The sequence below is a fragment of the Schistocerca serialis genome, chromosome 5 (assembly GCF_023864345.2).
Source record: "Schistocerca serialis cubense isolate TAMUIC-IGC-003099 chromosome 5, iqSchSeri2.2, whole genome shotgun sequence".
NCBI classification, from domain to species: domain Eukaryota; kingdom Metazoa; phylum Arthropoda; class Insecta; order Orthoptera; family Acrididae; genus Schistocerca; species Schistocerca serialis.
Window position 1 is genome coordinate 224,708,401 of NC_064642.1, and position 25,767 is coordinate 224,734,167.

Genomic DNA, 25,767 nt, shown 5'->3' on the forward strand with positions numbered 1-25,767 from the left:
GGCATTGAGTCAAACACAGCTTGGATGACGTGTACAGATACAGCTGCCCATGCAGCTTCAACGCCATACCACAGGTAATCAGGAGTAGTGAGTGGCGTATTGTGACGAGCCAGTTGCTCGGCCACCATTGACCAGACGTTTTCAATTGGTGAGAGATCTGGAAAATGTGCTGGCCAGTGCAGCAGTCGAACATTTTCTGCCGGCCGGAGTGGCCGAGCGGTTCTGGGCGCTTAAGTCTAGAACCGCGCGACCGCTACGGTAGCAGGTTCGAATCGTGCCTCGGGCATGGATGTGTGTGATGTCCTTAGGTTAGTAAGGTTTAAGTAGTTCTAAGTTCTAGGGACTGATGACCACAGCAGTTAAGTCCCATAGTGCTCAGAGCCGTTTGAACCATTTGAACATTTTCTGTACCCAGAAAGGCCCGTACAGGACCTGCAAGACGCGGTCGTGCATTATCCTGCTGAAATGTAGGGTTTCGCAGGGATCGAATGAAGGGTTGAGCCACGGGTCGTAACACATCTGAAATGTAATGTCCACTGTTCAAAGTGCCGTCAGTGCGAACAAGAGGTGGATGAGACGTGTAATCAATGGCACCCCATACCATCACGCCGGGTGATACGCCAGTATGGCGATGACGAATACATGCTTCCAATAGCCGTTCACCGCAGTGTCGCCAAACACGGATGCGACCATCATGATGCTGTAAACAAAGCCTAGATTCATCCGAAAAAAACTACTTTTAGCCATTCATACACCCAGGTTCGTCGTTGAGTACGCCTTCGCAGGCGCTCCTGTCTGTGATGCAGCATCAAGGATAACCACAGCCATGGTCTCCGAGCTGCTAGTCCATGCTGCTGCAAACGTCGTCGAACTGTTCGTGCAGATGGTTGTTGTCTTGCAAACGTCCCCATCTGTTGACTTATCGAGACGTGGCTGCACGATCCGTTACAGCCTTGCGGATAAGATGCCTGTCATCTCGACTGCTAGTGATACGAGGCCGTTGGGATGCAGCACGGCGTTCCGTATTACCCTCCTAAACCCACCGATTCCATATTCTGCTAAGTCGTAGGATCTCGACCAACGCGAGCAGCAATGTCGCGATACGATAAACCGCAATCGCGATAGGCTACAATCCGACCTTTATCAAAGTCGGAAACGTGATGGTACGCATTTCTCCTCCTTACACGAGGCATCACAACAACGTTTCACCAGTCAATGCCGGTCAGCTGCTGTTTGTGTACGAGAAATCGGTTGGAAACTTTCCTCATGTCATCACGTTGTAGGTGGCGCCACCGGCGCTAACCTTGTGTGAATGCTCTGAAAAGCTAATCATTTGCATATCACAGCACCTTCTTCCTGTCGGTTAAATTTAGAGTCTGTAGCACGTCATCTTCGTGGTGTAGCAATCTTAATGGCCAGTAATGTATTTTGCACTGTCCAATAGACACCCCAGAATCGTTATCTTCACAACTGCATTTACGGAGACGACCGCGCACGAAGTGTCACGAACTACACGAGAGCAAACGAAAACAATATGATTTAGGCCACAGACTAAGTAAATGCGGCCTGCGAGAGATCACTTGAATTATTTCTAATTATGCGACGTGGTCGGTTTGCAAAAGGTGTGGGAGGCGAATACACACAGGATGTGGCAGAATGGAGGGGGAAGTGGGGCGAGGGTGGTGTGCGACGGCGTGGTGGGCGGAAAAACAAATTAATCGGATTACCGTGGTGTGAGGCTGCGGGTGCTGTACCGGCCGGAGTGGGCGGTGGGGCGGCGATGGGGCTGCACTGGCGGCGGTGGGGCTGTCCACGCCATGCAGATAGCGACGCGACGCGGGCGACGAAATTCGATACGCACGAGAGCGGTCCGCAATTTAGTTTTTTATTGTGTTTGTTCCTAAATTGCGTTTTTCTACTTTCCCAGTGCGGCCATAACTGACATTCGGGCCGAATTAAATTATCCTGTTTGTCGACGAGGTCTGTTTGCCTCACACGCAACTGTTTCGGTCCTCACGACTCTGTGTGTGTGTGTGTGTGTGTGTGTGTGTGTGAGAGAGAGAGAGAGAGAGAGAGAGAGAGAGAGAGAGAGAGAGAGAGATTGAGCCCAGAGAGTAGACAGAGTAAACGAAACATGGGAGGAATTTTCACACTTTCAGAGAAACGCCTTGTGTTATCGAGTTAAATTGAACAAATTTTTCGGCAACAAAGGACGGCGACGAAGAGGCGAATAAATATCGCCGTACTGACGTATCGCGTTGAGCCTCCTGTGTCATCCGATTGCATCAGACTCGGTCTTCTTTGGTTATTCGCATATACTAATCGGCCAACTCGTATTTACGAATGACGAGCAATCGACACCGACTAGGTACTTGAAATGACGTTAGCTGGAGCTCCAGATGGAATAATTGCCACATTGCGCGTGTTTTAAATAGTGTCTGACAGTTACAGTAGAGACTGCCGTATATTCGGAAGATAATTATGGAAGCCACTGTTCAGAATTGCGTACGTGTATGCCACCGTTCCACGCTGTAAAGTTAATAAAAACTCTTAAAAGCGCTATTGGTGGTGAATTTGTATCAATTACCACAAGGGCGCAACGGTAAAGTTGCTAGACTGCATAAAAACTGCACGGCAAGCGCAATTAATTTTCCGCTAAAGTGTAAGAAATGATTCATGCTTAGAGCACTGGAATAATTTTTGGCTTTTACCATTTCCCTACATCTAGTATGTCAGTGATCACAGGAGTGCAACTTTAGAAACAGCTGCTAATTTATCTTATTTATTATCAATCTATCCGAGGAAGACCCTCTCAAATCAGACCATTTTTTAATTAGCGTTCAGTATGACATATAATGTTATAAGATATATCTAACTTGGAAGCAAGGTGATGTGGTAGGTAGCACATTACACTCAAATTCGGGTGGACCACGGTTCAAATCCGCGTCCGACCATCCTGATTTAGGTTTTCTGTAATATCCCTAAATATCTCCAGGAAAATGTCGGGATGGTTTCTCTGAGAGGGTACGGCCGATTGTCTTCCTCATCTTTGAAACAGTCCGACCTCGTGCCCCGTCTATGGAGACCAAGCTGTCGAAGGTGCATTAAACCATAATTTCCCTTCCTCCCTTCTCCAAATGGGAACTTAACACTCAGGAATAGTTTCCAGGTGAGTCGTGAAAAATTAATAGCCACAGAAGAAAAAAACATACCTTGTATTCGTTCCTGAAAAGTATAACAACAGGGTAGCGAGTCGGGTGCAGCTCTTGTTGCTCTTTATTTTGACTGTTGTGCAGTCAGCAATACTATGTGCCTAACCTCCTTGATAGCTTGATAACGCTTTACAAGACATCCCATTTATATCGAGAGTCCGAAATGCAATTTGTCCAGAAACAAAATAAACAAATTGAAATGCGGTAGTGAGTTGGGGTTGAGGGAAAGGTACTGAGTCATAAGGAATCTACTAACGTTTCTAAAAATACTAAAGAATTTATTTTTAAAAGCAAACATCCAAGAATAGCATTAAGTGAAAAGGCTAAATTTCAATAACCAAATGATGGTAAACACCTCAAAAGGGCAACAGTATAAAACCATTTCCTTTTTGTAAGAATATTAAATGCAGGAAAAAAATTTACATTACAAACAGCGAAACATATGAGGCGACACCAGTAGCAATAAATCCTCCTCCTCTACTAACATAGGCCGGCGGTTGCCGCTACCACAGTATTAAGAAGCTTCATTAAAATTTTGAGGCATGGTACTCAGGTATCTTTAATGGTTCAAATTCCTCTAAGCACTATGGGACTTAACATCAGAGGTCATCAGTCCCCAAGACTTAGAACTACTTAAACCTCACTAAGGACATCACATACATCCATGCCCGAGGCAGGATTCGAACCTGCGACCGTAGCGGCCGGGAAGTAAAGCTCCACGCGCTCTTGCGGCCAGAGGGATTACAAATCCACGGGAATTACGCGAAACTAACTCACGGCACAAGAATGTATCAAGCAAATGTTGTTTATCTACCACGAATATTTTATCCAGGCTGATTTACTTTCTTGCAACTTTGTTCGCTTCGAAGATTATAAAAGCAGTACCTCCTTTTTATATAGCACCGTATATTTTTAATGCGATAAACTACTTACTCCCCTCGAGATAAGTACATAGATATATACTGAGGTGACAAAAGTCATGGGAAAACAATATGCACATATACAGCTCAGTATCGCGTGCATAAGTTACAAAATGGCAGTGCATTGTATGTGTACTCAGGGGATTCATGTGTAAAGGTTTCAGACGCGATTATGGTCGCACGATAATAATTAACGGACTTTGAACGCCGAATGGTTGTTGGAGCTAGACGCATGGGACATTTCATTTCGGAAATCCTTGGGGAATTCATTATTCCGAGATCCACAGTGTCGAGAACGTGCCGAGAATACCAGATTTCAAGCTTTTAACTGTCACCATGGACCACGCAACGACCGACGGCCTTCACGTAACGATCGAGAGCAGCGGTGTTAGTGTAGGGTTGTCAACGCTAACAGACAAGCAACTCCGCATCAGGTAATCATAGAAACGAATGTGGGACGTAAGACTAGGGTGTCCGCTAAGACAGCCAGGCAAAACTGGCTGTTAATGGGCTATTGCAGCAGTTGACTGACGCAGGTGCCTATGAATGTGTGTGATGTCCTTAGGTTAGTTAGGTTTCAGTGTTTCTATGTTCTATGGGACTGATGACCTCCGATGTTAAGTCCCATAGTGCTCAGAGCCATTTGAACCATTTTTGAAGCCATGGACCCAGGTTGTCAACAAGGCACTGAGTAATCTGGTGGTGGCTCCATAATGGTGTAGGCCGTGTTTACATGGAGTGGACTGGGTCTTCTGGTTGTGCTCGGGTACTTTGATACCATTTGCAGCCATTCAATTACGGAATTTTTATGGATGACAATGCACCATGTTACCGGGCGACAACTGTTCGCGATGGGTTTGAAGATCATTCTGGATAATTTGAGCTAATTATTTGGCCACCAAGATCGAACAACATGAATCCCAATGAACATTTATGGAACATAATCTAGAGGTCAGTTAGTGCACAAAATCCTGGACCGATAACACTTTTGCTTCTGCACGGGACTTCCAACGACCTGATGAGCCCATGCCACGTCGAGTTGATATACTACACTAAGTAGACGGGGAACCGACACGACATTAGAAGGTATCCCATGACTTCTGTCATATCAGAGTATAATAGTGGCCATTCACGTAACCATCACGTTATGAAACATAATACAAAATTAACAATGACTCTTCTGTCTACCGTCCATCTTTCTTAGTGACTAGCCGGCCGCGGTGGTCTAGCGGTTCAGGCGCTCAGTCCGGGTCCGCGGGACTGCTACGGTCGCAGGTTTGAATCCTGCCTCGGGCATGGATGTGTGTGATGTCCTTAGGTTAGTTAGGTTTAAGTAGTTCTAAGTTCTAGGGGACTGATGACCACAGATGTTAAGTCCCATAGCGCTCAGAGCCATTTTTTCTTAGTGACTATGAGAAAGAGGTTAGAGATTCTGGACTTACGTGGTTCAGTTTGCCCTCACCTCACTGGATAATGGAAGAAGATCGAAATTCTCCAGTACGGTTACAATCTTTCAAACTCCGCCCCAGCCCCTCATGAATTCCAGGAGTACCACAGCTTCTTGCGGAGTACCTACGTCTACGCTCAACGAACCAGTGTGAACAGCATGGCAGGAGTTGTTTTACGCTATACCACGTATTATATTTTTCTCCAATTCCATTCGTGAGCGGTACGTGGGAAGAAAGATTGTTAAAACGCCTCTTGTCTTCTTGTCTTCGCATTCCTTGCGGAAGCGATATACACACATCAAAAATGTTTACCATCACCCCGGTTCTCAGAACCCCTGAAGACAGACGTTTACTGTGGATACATCCCAGACATTGTCCTTTTACTGTTCAGAGATGTCACTAAACCCGCCCAAAGACGTGAAGAACCATGCATGAGCAGCGCCTATTAGACGGAGGGGATCCGATAGCCGATCAGTTCCAGGCATTCCACCAGGAAGGAGGTACACGGCTCATGTTGTCTGTAGTTAAACCATGCCTAGACTGTTAATACCGCGGTTCGATCGTGTCCAATTTGTTACTTTGTGCCAGGAAGGGGTCTCAATAACGGAAGTGTCAAGGCGTCTCGGAGTGAACCAAAGCGAGATACAGAGAGACAGGAACTGTCGATGACATGCCTCGCTCAGACCGCCCAGGGGTTACTGCTGGAGTGGATGACCGCTACCTACGGATTATGGCTCGGAGGAACCCTGACAGCAGCGCCACCGTGTTGAATAATGGTTTTCGTGCAGCCACAGGGCGTCGTGTTACGACTTACTGTGCGCAATAGGCCGCATGATGCGCAACTTCACTCCCGACAACCATGGAGAGGCCATCTTTGCAACCTCGAGGCCATGCAGCGCTGTACAGGTGGGCCCAACAACATGATGAATGGACCGCTCAGGATTGGCATCACGTTCTCTTCACCTATGAGTGTCGCATATGCCTTCAACGAGAGAATCGTCGGAGACGCGTTTGGAGGCTACCCGGTCAGGGTAAACTGCCTTAGACACACTATCCTGCGAGTGCAGCAAGATGGAGATTGCCTGCTGTTTTGGGGTTGCATTACTTGGGGCCGACGTACGGCGCTGGCGGTCATGGACGGCGCCGTAACGGCTGGACGATAATTGAATGACATCCTCCGACCGATAGTGCAACCCTATCGGCAGAATTTTGGCGAGGCTTACGTCTTCATGGGGCAACGGCATTGCCGCAGTGGATACACCGGTTCCCCTTCAGATCTCCGAAGTTAAGCGCTGTCGGGCGTGGCCGGCACTTGGATGTGTGACCATCCTGGTTGCCATGCGCTGTTGCCATTTTTCGGCCTGTACTCAGCTTCGTGATGCAAATTGAGGAGCTACTCGACCGCATAGTAGAGGCTCCGGTCAAAGAAAACCATCGTATCGACCACGAGAGCGGTGCGCTGACCACACGCCCATCCTATCCGCATCCTCAGCTAAGGATGACACAGCAGTCAGATGGTCCCGATGGGCCACTTGTGGCCTGATGACGGAGTACTACGTCTTCATGGACGACAACTCGCGGCCCCCATCGTGCACATCTTGTGAATGACTTCATTCAGGATAACGACATCACTCGACTAGGGTGTCCAGTATGTTCTCCTGACATGAATCCTATGGAATATGCCTGGGATAGATTGGGCTGTTTATGGACAACGTGACCCACCAACCACTCGGAGGGAATCAAGCCGAATCGCCGTTGAGGAGTGGGACAATCTGGACCGATAGCGCCTTGATAAACTTGTGGATAGTATGCCATGATGAATACAGTTATGCATCAAAATGGCTCTGAGCACTATGGGACTTAACATCTGAGGTCATCAGTCCCCTAGAACTTAGAACTACTTAAACCTAACTAACCCAAGGACATCACACACATCCATTCCCGAGGCAGGATTCGAACCTCCTACCGTAGCGGTCGCGCGGTTCCAGACTGAGGCGCCTAGAATCGCTCGACACTTATGCATCAGTTCATGAGGACTTGCTAGTGGGTATTAGAGGTACCAGTGTGTACAGCTGTCTGGACCACCACCTCTGAAGGTCTCTCTGTTTGGTGGTACATCATACGATGTGTTTATGTTGATCCCTATTGCAAGTTTCGGTAAGGGTTCCAGAACTCTAGGAACCAAGGTGATGCAAAACCTTTTTTGATGTGTGTGTAAAGGATTGTAGCACATTCCAAGATACCTCTCTTAATACTGATGAAATTTTGAAATTGTTAAGCATACTTTAGGGTCTGTGACTTCATGTGTTTCAGCACCTCCGTTACGCTCTCCTACGGGTCAGTCGTAACGGTGACTATACGTGGTTACATGCTGCCGTTCTTTGTAAGCGTTCAGTATCCGCTGTTTGTGTTATTTTCGGTGGCGCACACTTGAGCAATAGCTCAGAAAGAGTCACACCAGTGAACTGAAGTATGCTACCTGCTTTACCTGCTATTGTACCTATTCAATTCATATCCTAACAAGTTTTTACACTCAGATGCATGTATGTGTTGAGAAATTGAAACTGCAACCCAGTGATATTTTAGTCAGTGGATTCCACAGTACGATTTGTAAATTTTTCATTCTGAACAGTTATTGCACTTTTATAATCTTTGTATCATTTTTAAAATGTGACCGATACGTGACTGAATATTTATGCAGCTTTTTGCAGATGGTATAGATAACCGCATTACATGTAAATAGAATCTAACGTTACCTTTAATACAGGTTTTTTTTAAGTACCTCCAGGAATTCCGAAGACGACTGTGAGAAAAAAACAATACATATAGAAAATAAGAGCATATCAGTGGAAACAGCAATTTTCTCCAAGTTTTGATTCGTAATGCGATTTCTTCGGACTCCTGGCGAATGATTCGCAAACTAGTTTCACTTTCTCTACTAACGGCGCGTCCAGACTAGTTTCTTCACCCCAAATAGGCAGCCAGTCAGCCAGTCTGGCGGAACGTGTTGCTCCACACGTGAACTGTTTGTTCAGTTGTAGCTTCTTCCTCATCATTGGTGCGAAATACTCACCCGTCACAACTGACTCACATTCAGCGAATTTGAGGACACAAAAGGCACTCATGTGGCCGATGTGGCCGAGCGGTTCTAGGCGCGTCAGTCTGGAACCGCGCTGCTGCTGCGGTCGTAGTTTCGAATCCTGCCTCGGGCATGGATGTGTGTGACGTCCTTAGATTAGTTAGGTTTAATTAGTTCTAAGTCTAGAGGACTTAGTGCTCAGAGGTATTTGAGCCATGCTCTGACACGACTGCCCCCTAGTGCTCTGCAACTACTTCGTGATGCGTATTACGAATCTAAACATGGAGAAATGTGTCATTCTTCTGTAATTCTTCTGAAACCCCGAAAGTGCTTATAAACAACACTGTATTGTCAGCCAGGCCATTAATGTACAATAATAACAGCAAGGGTCCCTACATTTCGTACATGCGAAATAGATCACATCTGGGATCAGAAGTGACTTCGGTCAAATGGTATAAGAAGTCGTACGTCCACACATCTGCAGAAGGTCAGCAAAACATTTAGTGTTCATCCAAGCATTTGACATCAGGGCAAAGTGGCGAATCTGCCATGGTAATGGCATGTAGACGAAGCTGTGTCATGTGCTTCCCATTAACAACCAGATACCAGGTCGCACAGGCGTTCGTGTTGAGGAGGACATGGTGTACAGAACGCCAGACCACAGATCATGTGACCTTAGGATACCAGCTTTCCTCACATTCCAGGCGTGATAGTTCATCATCATGCGACAAACATTGCGTGCCCTTCGATTTCTGGTACACAGCAAGTCTCCATGAATATAACTTCATTCGATGAAGAAAGTCCTCATATCTGAGAGGAGGGTTAGAAATACGCGTTACCAAGACGGGCGGCACTCTGGAGGGAATATTGACCACCAGTTAGTGTGGTCCGGTAGCAAGTCCACAATTTAATCACTGTACTTACATACAGGGCAGCCGCTCTTGCATGGACGTCGACAATACCAAGGCCACTGTCTTGAGGAGTAAGAGTTAGCATGTCGTATCAGACTTTGATGATAAGACCCCCGCTTACAAAACAGCCAAATGCTGCCTGCAGTCTGTATGCTGTAGCCTTTGGCATCGGTAAAATCTGTACCAAGTGGGGTAGTCGTGACTCCAGATCAGTGTTGACAAAAATCAACCCGTTGTATCATGTCTAATGCTTGAAGGAGATTGCCACGAACGTTCGTGGAGACCATATGAAGCAGGTCTTATAAAGTAGGGCCGTTCGCTAGGTGTCGTATTGAGTTTGTCCAGTAATGGCAATGGGTCATATTCCCTGCTAGAAGACCTCTACAACGATCATAACATCAAACTGTCAGGTTCACACAGTTGTCCGCAGCGGTCCCGGTTTGTGTGGTCCATTCCAGCGCCACATGCTCTTCATCCTCCGTTCGAACCAAGAATACCAAGGCATCTGCGTATGTACTACAGATGAAAGCGCGCACCTTCATTGTGATGCCTCTCAGCTGGCTCCACAAACATTGGCTCAGGGACGACATCGTAAAGAAGCATCGACAGTAGACATCCAAGACAGACCGACAGGACAAGCCGCACTGCATTGAGTAGCACCCGCGACGTGACATCTCAGAGGTGTAGCAGGAAGATTGTGTGGGGAAAGGCAATCCGTCGCAGCACTGTTTGAAGAACTTCATGACACTATCAAAGCCATAGCCGACTTCACCATTATAAAGGCAACGCGAATGTGGCTAGTTGGTGACAATTACTGAGTGCCATCTGGTTGTTTCTAACACTACAAATTCACATTTCATCCATAGAAATGACTTAGAAGGCGGGCAGAAATGATCCGGCTAAGAATCTTGAAGTCACAATTTAACATTGTCAGTGGTCAATAATGTCCTAACTCCTGATCCCTGGATGGCTTTGGGGCAGGGAAAAGCAGACCTACAAATTACGCTGGGCTGGGGAAAGTCAGAGTGCATCAGTTCTTGATACACCCCAGTACAGGGCGAAACGATGAGGTAGTGGAATGTGTGGTAAAACGGAAACCTATCCAGGCTCAGGGACTTGTTTGCCACTCCCTTATGAAGAGAGTCAGTGAATCATCAGCTGCGCCACGCGGAGTAGCCGTGCGGTCTAGGCGTGTTGTCACAGTTCGCGTGACTCCCCCGGTCGGAGGTATGAGTCCTCCCTCAGGCATGGGTGTGTGTGTTTTCATTAGTGTAAGTTAGTTTAAGTTAAATGAAGTGTGCGTAAGCCTAGGGACCAATGACCTCAACAGTTTGTTCCCATAGTCCTATACAGAAATTTCCAAATAATTCATCAGCTGTAAGGATCTTTGTAGCCACTCCGTTAAGGGTTCGCACCAATGAATGGAGGACATCATCCACTGCTGTGATGTCCTGGTCCTCTGGTGCATAGAACTGTTTGTGGTGGTCCGCAAAGACGCCTGCGATATCATTCTGGGATGTCAATCAGCGAACATCTGGCATGTCGAGGGGATGGACTGTTCTCCTACACTGCTGCTTCTCTTGGCAAATATAAGACATGCGCTGGGGTGCTCCTTGTACCTGGTGTTCACATCCCGCACATAGAAATTATTTACACCTTTATGTTGAAGGCCAGCCTGTCGTTGAATCGAGGGGGGAGAGCTCACAGAGAATCGTGAAATAATATCCGTGGTATGTCGATGCTACTGTCTTTTGTCACTACCAGAATTCATCATCAAGCAACACAGTCGAGCCACCACCGACTCTTCGAAGGACAAATTGAGAGGCATCTCACGCAATTATTCTACGTCGTCTTATTGAGCTGCCTTCATTCCAGATCCTGGAGATGTGTGACATTCTGCATCCATGTTCTCCAATTGCAATACACTGCTTGCCACTGGAGGGAAACAGTACAAATCTAGGTGATATGGTCAGAGAAGACTCTAGACCATAACTCAGCGTCAGGTGTGGCAGTTGGAGTTGGGAAATATAGACACAGTGAAGACGAATCGCTGAATTGTTGCTGACATAAATCCAGGCCGATCACTATACACCTGATCCCAAGTAATAAAACGGTTCCATTCGTGAACTAGCAACTTGAGTCCCTGGAATGTGGTAAAATGGGTACATTGGTCCTTCTAGGATACCATACAAGTGAAGTCGCCACAGCCCACAAACAATGTGGCGACTTTTTCCAAATACAGTCGCCACCATTCCCGTTGCTTGGCTGTGCCCGAGGGAGCGTAAACATTGGTAATTCAGACACCATAGAAGGTTGCAGCAAGGTCCTCTAGCTGATGGTATGTAAGCCACTTCGTCAACTTCGATGTCTTATTGTGAAACTGTAGCCTTCCCATCATTTTCATCACACGGTATTAGCTAGCCAAATAGTTACAGTTATCCAGAAGCATCTCTAAACGAACTTCTTGCAGGTGATTTACATCAAGGTCCGACTTCCTCAACATTTTGTGGAGCATTTGTAACTTGACAGGCGTGCCAATTGATATTGAGCCAATCCTGCAACCGTATCGTGCGATTGTGACTACTGCGTCACTTCCTGAGGCAAGAAGAGCACAAGCATGCAGGACAGTCGCCCCAGCAGACTCCTAGGGTCCCTGACGATCAGGCACGAAAGCATGGTGGGGCACGACCACTGAGTCAATGTTCATCATATTTGCTGGAGATTACTCACCACAGCACAAAATAGGTGATACAGAAGTGGACAAAGGCCTAGGGGTCGCTCCGTCCACAACACACTGAATTAGCTATAGAGATAGCGATAATCCAATGGTCCTAGCCAGGATCGTGATTGTTTTGGAGAAACTCAACAAACGTCAGCGGGGGCATCATCATCACAAACAGCTTTCCCCTGACAGCAAATGCGTGATTCTACGTTGTATACAGATGGGTAGGAGTTGTCTTTCTTGGACATAGCCGGTGCACTTATCATCTGGCCATTATAAATTGTAATGATATGGCATTAGTCAATATATGTGTAAGATGACACATGTTTTGTTAGCTTGATGCAGATCTGTTGTGTTCTGTTGAGAAATGACTACATCGTAAATTGGGCCCACTTTTCCCCACAGTCTAAGTCCCACACAGTACACAATTTTTAGTCGCAAGTAGAATTCTTTCACATACTTAATCATTAAGTGGTTTCATGTACGCCACACTGCCCACTATAGACAGGTAGATTATAACAAGATTGTTGTAATCAATCTTTATTGCATCTCCGATACACTGTTCGAATTCAAGTCAGTCAAATGAGTCCATTTGCGATGGGCATTGAGCATTCTCCTTCTAAGAAAATGTAGCATGCTAAGACGGCTAGATTACACAAACAACAATGTGTGCAAGCTGTGCGTTGAGGACATAATCAAGATGCACGTGTCGCTACACGGCCTAAGACAGACTGAACCGCCTCAGACATCCAAGCATGCCTCCCGTCCGGAAATTCCCACATTCGCTACACTACAAAAGTAGTGCCCTCCATCTGTTATCCGCTGTTTGCTTGCAGCTGTTCAGCAGAGTCCTGCAAGATTTTGGGCAAATGAGTCCATCCTCACAGTAACACCATTTCGCGGTACATATATGGCGTCTGTTCTAACAGACACGTCAGAAAAATAGGACAACACTCATATAAATATGTATAATTGTCAAAACTGAGGACACAGTGATCATTAAGCTAACACATAGTGTTTATTTACATTCATTACCTTCCTACAGGGCCGGCCGAAGTGCTCGAGCGGTTCTAGGCGCTTCAGTCTGGAACCGCGCGATCACTACTGTCGCAGGTTCGGATCCTGCCCCTGGGCATGGATGTGTGTGATGTCCCTAGGTAAGTTAGGTTTAAGTAGTTCTAAGTTCTAGGGGACTGATGACCAGAGATGTTAAGTCCAATAGTGCTCAGAGCCATTTGAACCATTTTTGAACCTTCCTGCAGGATAATATTCTAGGCCCTATTGAACTGTTGACTTAGACAAAAAGTATTCATTGCACACGAAAAAGAAATTAAAATTTAGTGTTGGGTTCATACTTGCATATCTTGGAGGCATTTGTTATGGAATTGGGAACATTAACCCCTAGTTTAGAAGTAAATTTATTCAGCCATTCTGCCTCATTCCCAGCATACTGGAGTGTTTGACTCAAAAGAAAAATGCTTGTTCTACAAGGTGCGAACTGAATTGTATGGAGCAGGGAATGAATGATGTGCAAAAACGGAACTCATGAAATTTGTTGGCAGCAATCCATTGCAGTTCTTTTGAGAGTAATGAAAGTATTCATCAATAAAATACTAGACAGACAAGTGAATTGGTTTTCACACTCGTGAATTTCACTTTCACGTCAAAAGGAGTGGATGTCTCACCTGTTAAACTCTTTAGTAATACGTTCATTGACATAAATCGTCAGACAGAGAGCAGAAGTGTTTCGTAATACAGATTGAAGCTATTTCTAACAACCTCTTCCATTCCATACAGAAATTCTCGAATAGATGAAAATTAATCGTGAGTTTCAAATCTGTAAATGGGCAGTATACATTGTAACTGTCTCACCAATCGTTTCTTGAACTGGGAAGTTCTGCATAATTTTAACAATGAAAGTGATCTCTAGACTAACCAACAAACATCTGTTGATCACTGCGTCGCGTCCACGAAGAAATTAGTTGTAGAACTTTCATGACTGTTCAGAGAGTCTGTTAGTCACGTAATAAGTGCAAGGAGCTGAGTAATTTATATACATGGAGGCTTGCTTAAATATTCACATAACTAAAAGTACGCTGCTGTATTCCTCATAAATAAATAAATTCCACTGTCAGGTCCATTACTCTTCAATAACGATCGGAAGTGATGAGTTAGGGCTTAACACAAAAGGGAATATCAGGATCTGTGGTTTAGTAGTGGCAAAACTGACGCGAACGATGGGTTCTGCGAATTCGCTCTCAGCAAGAGTCCCTAACAGTAAATCGCGGCCCCATGGAACGGCCGCACTGGATCGGCGGATTACGGCCAGGGAGCTGTGTAAACGGCTTAATCTCGCCTGTAACGCGGATGGGAAGCGACGTTGGAAACCCAGCGTGTTAGCGGAAAGTTTACGGCAAACGCTTGCGGTGGATGCTTATACACTGGAGCACGAATAACACACCAAATGGAAGGTTTCGAAACCCTGGTGGAATGTTCAGAGCTGTAAGAGCATTGTATTTTTCACCTTGTGTCAGCTGACATAGCGTACACTGATGCATAATATCAACAACTGTAACGATAATTACGTGTCTTACAGATTGAAACAACGGAAAAAAATAAAATTTTGGGTTTCAGAAAATGAATACTATTAATACTGCAAAAAAATATGGCATAATACAAACTGCACCATCAAAATTAAACACAAAGACCCGAAGAAAATAAGTACCTGGGAGAAATCGTCATGCCTGAAGGGAGGGTAGAAAGATCAGTTAGTGGACAGTTAGAAAAGTCGTATTTAGTATCACTACACTAGTATTAGCATTGATAAGTGAAAACGAAGAAATCAGCGGGAAAAAAAGAAGACTATAGTGCTGAAGATATTGGGAAGTAGCTTTGTTTAAGAAGTAATTGAGAAGCATACAAGCCAGTACTAAAAAAATACAAATGAAATTAGAAAAAAAAGCGTAACGTTCCGTCAGTAGATCGAAAGAATGAGTTCTAACAGATGGAAGAGGAAAACTGCAATAGGCTTAAAAAGCATAAGACGTAAACCCAACTGACTAAGGTAACGACGTAAAGATCTAGAAGAAATTGGCATAAATTAACAAGAAATGGAAAACAGACCTGGGATTATCAATAAAATTTTAATTTTTGAACGTCTTCAAGAATGAAAGTGAAGAGAAGTAAATCGACAGCAAGAGAAACGGAAGAATAAAGTGATCAGATGAAGAATTATTGGAGAAATCCTAAAGTTAACTTAGCGGTGTACACACAGTTCTTAGTTAACCTGTAACAAAAGAAGCAGAAATTGTAATTACTGGCCGGCGAGGTGGACGAGCGGTTCCAAGCGCTACAATCTGGAACCGCGCGACTGCTACGGTCGCAGGTTCGAATCCTGCCTCGGGCATGGATGTGTGTGTTGTCCTTAGGTTAGTTAGGTTTAAGTAGCTCTAAGTCTAGGGGACTGATGACCTCAGAAGTTAAGTCCCATTGTGCTCAGAGCCATTATTGTAATTACTGACAGGTATAATATGAAGGCAAGAAATGGCAGCACGTTCAAACTAGAGTCGAAATAATGCTCAAGATACGTCAGCAGCTCAAAATGAAGGTATAATTGGGCAGTGACATGCACTGCAGTTAAATAAATCAGTGGAATGCTAAAAAGTCAGTAGCTAGTGCCAATTAAACATTTCTGCGAATATTTTGCCTGATACATCGACCTAGGAGCGACTCTCCTGAAAAAGGGGCTAAACGATGTTCATTGTCGCAACACAAAGTTGCAGCAACAGTTCGAGTGGGCACAACATTTGCGCAAATCCAGTGGTAGGCAAAGTCATACTGCTACCTAAGCATCTGGCACTTCGCAAGACGTGTAACCACGGACCGTCCTGCTCCACATGCAATGCCTGGGACAGAGTTTTCTAGGAGTATGTGATACCAAGTCTTGTACAACACCGGTCTCCAAGCCCAGCTGAAGGTCACTTCTCTGGGGACTTGTCCCTCGGCACCCTGTGTCACACTTGTCTGGTTCTCGCGTGAATCGCCTGTTCCGTGCAGTGCTTCGGTCATGTCTTCACCTCCGCCTCAGCGCCAGCCGGCTGTCTCCACAGACTGTACCGCTATTACACGTAGCCATGGGTCTGATAGCACTAGATAGCCTCGTGCTCTCGGGCATCCAACTAGGTCCACTCCGGTGGTCAATCCCGCGTCCGGCCATCCTGATTTGGGTTTTCCGTGATTTCCCTAAATCGCTCCAGGCAAATGCTGGGATGGTTCCTTTGAAAGGGCCCGGCCGACTTCCTTCCCCATCCTCCCCTAATCCGATGAGACCGATGACGTCGCTGTTTGGTCTCCTCCCCCAAACAAACCAAACCAAACCACTCCGGTGGAGCCGTTCACTGCACTCCAGCACCTAGCATTCTATCATCTCTGGGAATCATGGGTTCGTCCCGGGCCACGCCGAATACGGCCTGCCTTCTCGCAGCCGTGCGGCAGCCCTTGCTGTTTCTCTGTGGCAGGCTGTGCTGACACCGACTACTCAGCAAGGCCACCACAGTCAGCTTCCACCAGCACTGCCCACATCACCCACCAGCTGCAGCTTGATCTGTATCTGACTACGGGCACTGGCCAAATTTGCTGTAAAGAATGAGCTGCAATTAAGAGCTTCTACAATGCCTACGCAGTCGCACATGCGGAATATGGTATCTGACAGATTTCGCGCAAACGTATCTCCCCATTACGACTCACGTTAATAATATTGTGCGAAGATCTCCGGTCTTGCAAGTGGAGACGTTGAGTGTGAAAGTGTCAGTGTGGTATTTTACGGACGTCGTCCTTAAAATTAATGCCTCCATATTTTTATGCGAAAACTCGTAAAGTTTTTAATAAAACATTTTATTAAAATTCTACCTCTTTACTCTTCATGTCTATATATTTATTTCTCAACAGTGTCACCTTACTTCCGCTTGCCACGCTTCATCACCATCAAAGTGAGGCCCTCGAAGAGCATCCTTAAGTTTTCGAAACAGATGAAAATTGCATGGCGTCAAGTATGGACTGTATGGGCGATGATCGATAACAGAGAGCACAAGGCGTCGGATTGTTGCAGAAGTCATAACTTTCGTGTGTGCTCTGGCGTTGTAACTCTGAAGGAGTAGATGCTCCATGTGTGGACAAACTCTTCGAGTTCAAAACTCGATTACAGCGCGCCTTTTCAACGTACCGACATAATTACGACACACACCACCACGTTAAACGCTACAATTCGGAGCAATGTAGCGGTATAGGGCTGCTGATATATAGACATGAAGAATTAAGATGTAGAATGTTAATAAGGTTTGTTTTATTTAAACGTCTTTAAGAGTTTTCGCATAAGAAATTAACAGGCATTACTTTCCCTTTTACATCACTCCCTCTTGTACCTTTACGATTGTCGAGATCAAATCGTTCTGGCGGCTGAACTAGCGCCTGAGGTTTGGACTACTCCTCTGGCACACCTTCAGGCGCTAAAGTACCCACGACGCAGAGTTGTTGTCAAAGTTCCTGGCATGTACCCCCATTAAAGTGCCAAAAAAGTTGCAGAGATGGGCACTGAGGTTGTTGAAGAACCCAAGGGTCTCATAAGGACCCTTCGCCGTTTTATTCACGCACATGTTAATGTTGCATTCCCACGTGATCACGCCACAGAATGGTGGAAAACAGGAGGGTTGAAGAAGCGTAAGTACCCTTTGATGCTTCGGATCACGTTCAGATTTTGACAAATGGTTCTGAACGTTCCCTAGTGGTTCCGGGCTCTATACGAGTGCAAAAGTTGCCGTCGCGCTGCACTCCAAAGGCGATCCATCACGTTCAGTGCGGACGCAGCCGCCCCATGTCCTTATAGAAGGACTGGAACATTCGAAAGTGTCAGCAGTGTCAAAGATTGCCAAGGACATCTGCCTGTTGCTCAATCGTACAGCGATCTGTCGTTTTCGACATCGGAATTTGTAGGATTCAACCCCACAAGGGGAGGGGTGGTTGCGTTGGCGCCCTTCCTGCCATCCCCCTGAGGCCTTTTCGTGTCGGTTCTGAGCAACAGCATTCTTCTAATGTTTTCCTCGGCCACCCATACGAAAACCGCGTGATTTCAACGCTACGGGTCGCGGCTCTGATCTCCATTGCAGAGCCCTGAAATGAAGGGGTGAAATGAGCGTATGCGGGGCTGTGACACTTTCCCACCTAGTGCCACGTCCACGGTGGCGTTAGGCAGAATTGTGGTGACCTTTAGTGTCAACATGAAATCATTAACCCATCTTACAGATCACATGAGCATTTGATCTGTTGTTTTTTTTTTTCGGACGACTCGTCACCTGGTTGTTTGAATCGTCGTCAAGCCTAAGGGTCATGTTGCAGAGCTCCACTATTCTGCATCCTTACAGAGAACAGTTGCAGGCACCTTCGAGCCAGATTTCAAACTTATGCGTCACAATGGGAGGCAGTTGCGCGGTTTCGAGAAAATGATCCTTTAATTGGGTTGCGCAGTGTAGGTGCCTGCAGCATGTACCAGTGTGACCCCTAAACATAATCACTTTCCTTCATACAGTGAATACAGTCAGCCTAAGGGAAGCGAGAGCCTAACATATAATTGCATGGGTATCAATGAATAAAAACGTACTAAATTACTAATTCTTATGCACTCCAAGCAGATAATTATTCTTACCACTAAACTAATTAATTCTTAACTTGTTTTATTGGTGTAGTACGTTTTCTTTTCCTGGTTCCTTTTTCTCAATATCCACGCCGATGCACTTGGAAGTTCCTAGCTGGTTTATTATCATTTGTTGATGCGCTATACCAATAGGAAGAACTTTTCTCCTCAGTAGAAAACTGGTTGTGCAGGATTTTCTTTGAGTATGGAGGTAGTCCATTTGTGAGAAACCAGTTAATAATCGTAGCAAAAATTATATACTCTTTTTTCCTTTTAAGAGTTTTCCTAACCTAGACTGGAAAACTGACAGGTTGCAGTACATTCGCGTCAGTGCTGTACACGACTTCATCTGAGTCTGCGATTTTTATAGGCCAATTACCCTTAACTGTACATTTCCCAGCGCATTGGAAAGATTCGCTCCGGGGGTGAAAGGCCTGTCTAGTTACCTTCAGCATAAAAATTCTGTCCACTAACTTAAAACACATTTAAATGAGATCTTCTGTATATATAGCGGTGTAATTTCGTACATGAATTCAAATCTGTGCAGTTTTGTAGGTCAGTGCGGTTGTCAGGGCTTTTTTGCCGTAAGTGTAAGTTTTTTGACGGCAGACTGTAACTAGAGAACACAACCCCATTTATCGCTTCGCTCTCTGTAAAGTTTCGTTGCTTCTCCTCGACAGCAGACAGCTCACTCCGGTGAAATTAATTTCTCCCGTCCGAACTTTTTTCGCCTGCGCGTCAGGTCAGAGGGGAGAAATAAAGTGTTTAACGGTGAGAGATGTTTGCAGCCACTCTTTAAATCCACGACGCAGCAAGTTTGCGCGAACTGACGAGGAATTTTCTAGCATTCCACCGCATGAAATCGCGTTATGAGTTCTGGGGAGCCGATCGTATATTCGCGGAGTTGCTTCCGCGATAGGGAGCGAGAAAGTAGCACCTGATTTCTCAAAACTTTTAACATCCCAGTAGGAGTTCGGGAATGTGGAATATTTCCGTCACCTAGAAGGGCGAAAGGGAAGTCGGAAACCAATAGCAGAGGGGCTGCCGGGAGCTGATGGAGGTGTGAGGCCGCACACATGTTACCACCTCTATGGCTGCGGTTTTCTTAGGCGTGACAAGCTACAAATTTCGACACCTAACTTAAAGAAGAAAGCAGATCAACAGAAAAATCAGTTATTTTCCTAATTCCACGTTCTGTATATCATACTCAACTATACGTTATGATATGAAATAGGTCGGTTTAGCGAAATATGGCAAATAATTACTAGGGCTATTCGGAAAGTAAGTTCCGATTGATCGCGAAATGGAAACCACTGCGACAAGTAGAAATATTTTACCTGAAACAGTTAGCCACAGCTTCCAGCCACTGCTCTACATAGTCACCACTCCGACTTAGACATTTGTCGTAGCGTTGTACCAACTTTCCAATATCCTCAGCATAGAAAGCAGCCGCCTCTGCTTCCCGCCAATTATGTACGCTCATCTGTAGCTCGTTGTCTGTGCGAAAATGTTGTCTTCACAGCCAGTAATTAATGTGAGCAGAGATGAAACACAGAGGGAGCCAATTACCGGCTGTAGTGCGGGTGATCAAATACTTTCTATCTAAAATGCTGCAGGAGCATTTTCATTGTCCCTGCAAACTGCGACCAAGAACTGCCACGAAGTAGGAACCGTATGACAGTTCTGTAATGTGGGCTGCATAACATCAGGCGAATTCTCTCACCAGGACCTCATACTTGGCGGGAGACACTATTTTCTACGCATCTTTAAGTGCTCACCATGCACTCAGAACTAAAAAGAGCGAAGTGATGCAACCGACAGGCATACTAGAGACAATTTCGAACACACATGTGCAAAACTTTATGAGATTTTCACAGTGGTTTCCATTTCTTGACTGATCGGAACTTACTTTCCGAATATCCCTCGTAATATAGGTACATATGAGTATCTGCAGGTTTGTAAGGAGCTGACATCTTCTGTTCAAGAATTCACCTATGGTATAGAAGGGACTATCAATGACCCGCCAGGGCAGCCGAGAGCGCTAACGCGCTGCTTCCTGGATTCGGGTAGGTGCGCCGGCCCCAGATAGAATCCGCCCGGTCTGGATGTGGTTTTTAGGTGGTTTTCCACATCCCCCTAGGTGAATACCGAGCTGGTCCACATGTTCTGCCTCAGTTACACGGCTCGCAGACATCTGAATACTTTCGAACTATTCCATGGATAACACTCGACGCAGACAGTTCGGGTGCACTAATTCTGTCCTGGGGGTACGGGGTGGCGGCCGGAAGGGCACTGGCCACCCCTTCACCATTAACTTGCCAAATCCGATTAACGATGGCTGACCCTGTGGGACAAGGCTCGAGCGATAGGATAAAAGGAACTATCAATGAGAAACAACTTTGAACTACATCTGCTGTCCGTGAGACATTTTAATCCAAAGATTACTGAAGCATTTCATAGGAGACAACTACAATCCTTTCTGTTCTAAAGTTATCATTCATTTCTATGTGCAGGTTGTATTCACTAAAAGGAAGGGCAAACAGTTTTTCTATTACTGTCGTAGCGGTGAACACCTCCACTACTCTCAAACTGCAGCGGATTGTTGAGCCCAATTTTCTTAGTGAATAAATGTACTGCGAGACCGTGGGTAATAATCTTTTGTGTTTTAACAGATGCCTGAAAGATGTAAGTGTGTGAACTTGTGATTATCCCGTCACTGCTAAACGAGATACCAATATGCCGCCACAACTGGACTGAGTTCAGCACCACAGATTCGATGTTATCAAAGAGGGGACTGACATAAGTATCTGTGTTCCCGACGATCTCCTCGAAGTCTGAGCTATATAGCTTGTTTTTCCAGGTTTGAGACACAAATTTTGCTGTATATTTAGGTGATTGGTCTAAAAAAAAGAAAGCAGCTGTTTAAGCTCCGTGGGTTGGAATTTAAAAAAAAATATTTTTCTTTATTTTGGAATTGTAACTTCATTGGCGCAGATATTTCGCTATTGTGTTTCTGAAGTTACCACCATATATCACTTCAGCATGGCGGACAAACTATGCTCTACTTTTTTGGTACCAAGATAATGCAAAACTCTCAACTCCGTCTGCACAAAAACCCGCGCCCATGAGTCATGGACCTTGCCATCGGTGCGGAGGCTTGCGTGCCTCAGCGATACAGAGAGCCGTCCCGTAGGTGCGACACCATGGAGGGGTATTTGTTCAGAGGCCTGACAAACGAATGGTTCCTGAAGAGGGGCAGCAGCCTTTTCTGTAGTTGCGTGAGCGGGGCGTGGCTACTCAGGAGTACGTCATCGTCAGCAGAAACGAAACAGGTGTTCCATGGATCAGAGCGTGGAATTTTATATCCCTCAGTCGATCAGGTAGGTTAGAAAATTTAAAAAGGGAAGTGGATAGGCTGAAGTTAGATGTAGTGAGAATAATGAAATTCGACAGCAGAAGGAACAGGACTTCTGGTCAGGTGAATATAGGGTTATACAAAATCAAGTTGGGGTAATGCAGGGGTGGGTTTAATAATGAAAACTAGGAATGCGGGTAAGCCACTGTGAACAGCATAGTCAATGAATTATCGTAGCCAAGATAGAAACGAGGCCCACGTCTATCGCAGTAGCACAAGTTTACATACCATCTGGTTCTATAGATGGTGAAGAGATTGAAGAAACGGATGATGAGGTCAAAGAAATTTTCAAATAGTTAAGGGAGACGAAAATTTGGTTGTGATGACTGATTGGAACTCGGTAGTAGGGACAGGAAGAGGAAGGAAAGTAGTACGTGAATATGGACTCGAGGAAACGAATGTAAGAAGAAACCCTCCTGATAGAATTTTACACAGAGCGTAATTGAATCATCGCGAATAGCGGGCTTAAGAATCATAACAGGAGGTTGTATACGTGGAAGAGACCTGGAGACCCCGGAAGGTTTCAGATTGATCATATATTGGTTAGACAGAGATTTAGGTACCAGATTTTAAATTGTAAGACATTTCAATAGGCAGATGAGGAGTCAGATCACAATTTGTTGGTTATTAATTGTAAATGAAAACTTCGGTAATTGGAAAAATGTAGGAAATTATGGAGATCGGTCGCGAATAAGTTGAAAGAACTAGAGATTGTTGAGAGGTCCAGAGAGAGCTGTAGAAAACGCTTGACTAGAACAGGGAAAAGCAATATAATAGAAGACGAATCGGTTACTTTAAAAGATGAAATATGAAGGTAACACAAGGTCAAATAAGTAAAAAGGCAAGGCCTATTATAAATCCTTGGATAACACAAGAGATTTTGAATTTAACTGATGAAAGGAGAAAATATAAAAATGGACCAAATGAAGCAGGTGAAAGGGAATAGAACGGTTTAAAAAATGAGATTGTCAGGAAGTGGAAAGTGGCTAATATAAGAATTCAGAAGCATATTTCACTAGGGGTAAGGTAGATATCGCCTACAGAAAAATTAAAGACGCCTTTAGGGAAAAGAGAATCAGCTGGATGAATATCAAGAGCTCAGATCTAAAACCAGTCCTCAACAAAGAAGGGAAATGCAAAAGGCGGAAGGAGTATATAGAGAGTGTGTACAAGGGAGATACTCGTAAACTAGAACGCAAGATTACAGAAAGGGAAGTGAACGTAGATGAAGTTGAGATGGGAGCTATGACACTGCGATAACAACTGCCGATGGCCTTGGGAGAACAGCCATGACAAAACTGTTCCATGTGGTTGGCACGATGTATGACAGAGGTAAAATGCTCTCAGACTTTGAGAAGAATGTAATAATTCCAATCCCTAACAAAGCTGTTCCTGACAGTTGTGAAAATTACTGAAATATTTTAATAAGTCATGGTTGCAAAACACTAACACATATTTTTTCCATAAGAATGGAAATATTGGTAGAAGCCGATTTCGGAGAAGATCACTATGGATTCCGAAGAAATGAAGGGACACGCAAGACAATACTGACGCTACAACTTATCTCAGAAGATAGGTAAGAAAAGGCAAACCTACGTTTATAGCATTTCTAATCTTAGAGAAAGCTTTTGACAATCTCGCTTCTAATACTCCCTTTGAAATTATGAAGGTAGCAGGGGTAAAATACCGAGAGCGAAAGGCTGTTTACAACTTACACAGAAACCAGACGGTAGTTACAAGAGTCAAGGGGCATGAAACGGAAGCAGTGGCTCAGAAGGGAGTGAGACAGGGTTGTAGACTTTCCACGATGTTATTCAATTTGTACATTCAACAAGCAGTAAAGGCAACCAAAGAAAAGTTTGGAGTGGGGATTAAAGTTCAGGGAGAAGAAATATAAACTTGACGATGATTAAAATTCTGTAATGGACGGCAAAGGACTTGGAAGACTAGCTGAACGGAATGGAAATTGTGTTGAAAAGAGGACATAAGATGTACATCAACAAAAGCAAAACAAGGATAACGGAACGCAGTCGAATTAAATCATGTGAAGCTGAGGGTATTGGTTCAAATGGCTCTGAGCACTATGGGACTGAACAGCTGAGGTCATCAGTCCCCTAAAACATAGAACTACTTAAACCTAACTAACCTAAGGACATCACACACATCCATGCCCGAGGCAGGATTCGAACCTGCGACCGTAGCGGTCGCGCAGTTACAGACTGCAGCGCCTAGATCCGCTCGGCCACTCCGGCCGTCGTGACGGTATTGGCTTAAAGTTGTAGATGAGTTTTGTTATTTGTGCAGCAAAATAACTGATGATGGCCAAAGTAGAGAGAATATAAAATGTAGACTGACAATGGCAATAAAAGCATGTTAGTAAGGAAGTCTTACAGAAAGTTTTTGAAGTGTAGACATATACGGGAATGAAACGTGGATGATGAACAGTTTAGACAAAAAGAGAATAGAATCTTTCGAAATGTGGTGCTATATAAGAATGTTGAAGATTAAATGGGTGTCTCACTTAACTAATGAAGAGGTACTAAATATAATTCTGGAGACAATTAATTTGGGGCCCAACTTGATCTAAAGAAGGGATCATCTGTTTAGCACTGGAGGGAAGTGTGGGGGGCAAAAAATGTAGAGGGAGGCAAAGAGATGCGATTCAGAAGGATGTAGGTTACAGTAGTAAGAAGAGGCTCGCACGTGGTAGAGCAATACGGAGAGCTACATGAACCCATTCTTAGGACTCAAGACTTACGACTGACTCACCACTTTCTTTGCGCCAAACCAAGTTGCACGTTAATGAATTTAGAATACTTAGTTATCAAGTGTCAATGACTTTGCTATCAACTTAATTGGTAGTCATCTAAATGTTAGATAAACTGCACAATAGCTCTAGTAGCTTAAGAGCATTTTCCCTGTTTCTTTACAATGATCACTGCCGTTTAAATTTAATGTAGCTTTTCATATTTCAGTGGTACCAGCAGTTTAACTTTTTTGCTTGTTACTAAAGTCTTTGAAGTCGTCATTATAAATTAATGCGTTTTCACTTTTGAACGCGTTATTTGTAGTTTTATAAATTTTTCTGCGTTACAAAAATTTCAAAATTGAAGGCATTACTATTATTTGTGCGAATTGAGAGTGCCTCGAAAATTCGATCTCATACGCAGCACCATTATTTTAGACTTCCATTTTCAGGTGGCTTAAAGCCTTTAACAGAACGTATAAAACATTTAGTAATCTCTGCACTCCAAACTTTGCATTGGGATATACATTGTGAAAAGATGCCACTTTTTGTAAAAATTGTAATACTAAACCACTTGTTTCACAAAATTTTGCGTGTATATCTATTCCCTGTGAGTGTTGTTGTATTTT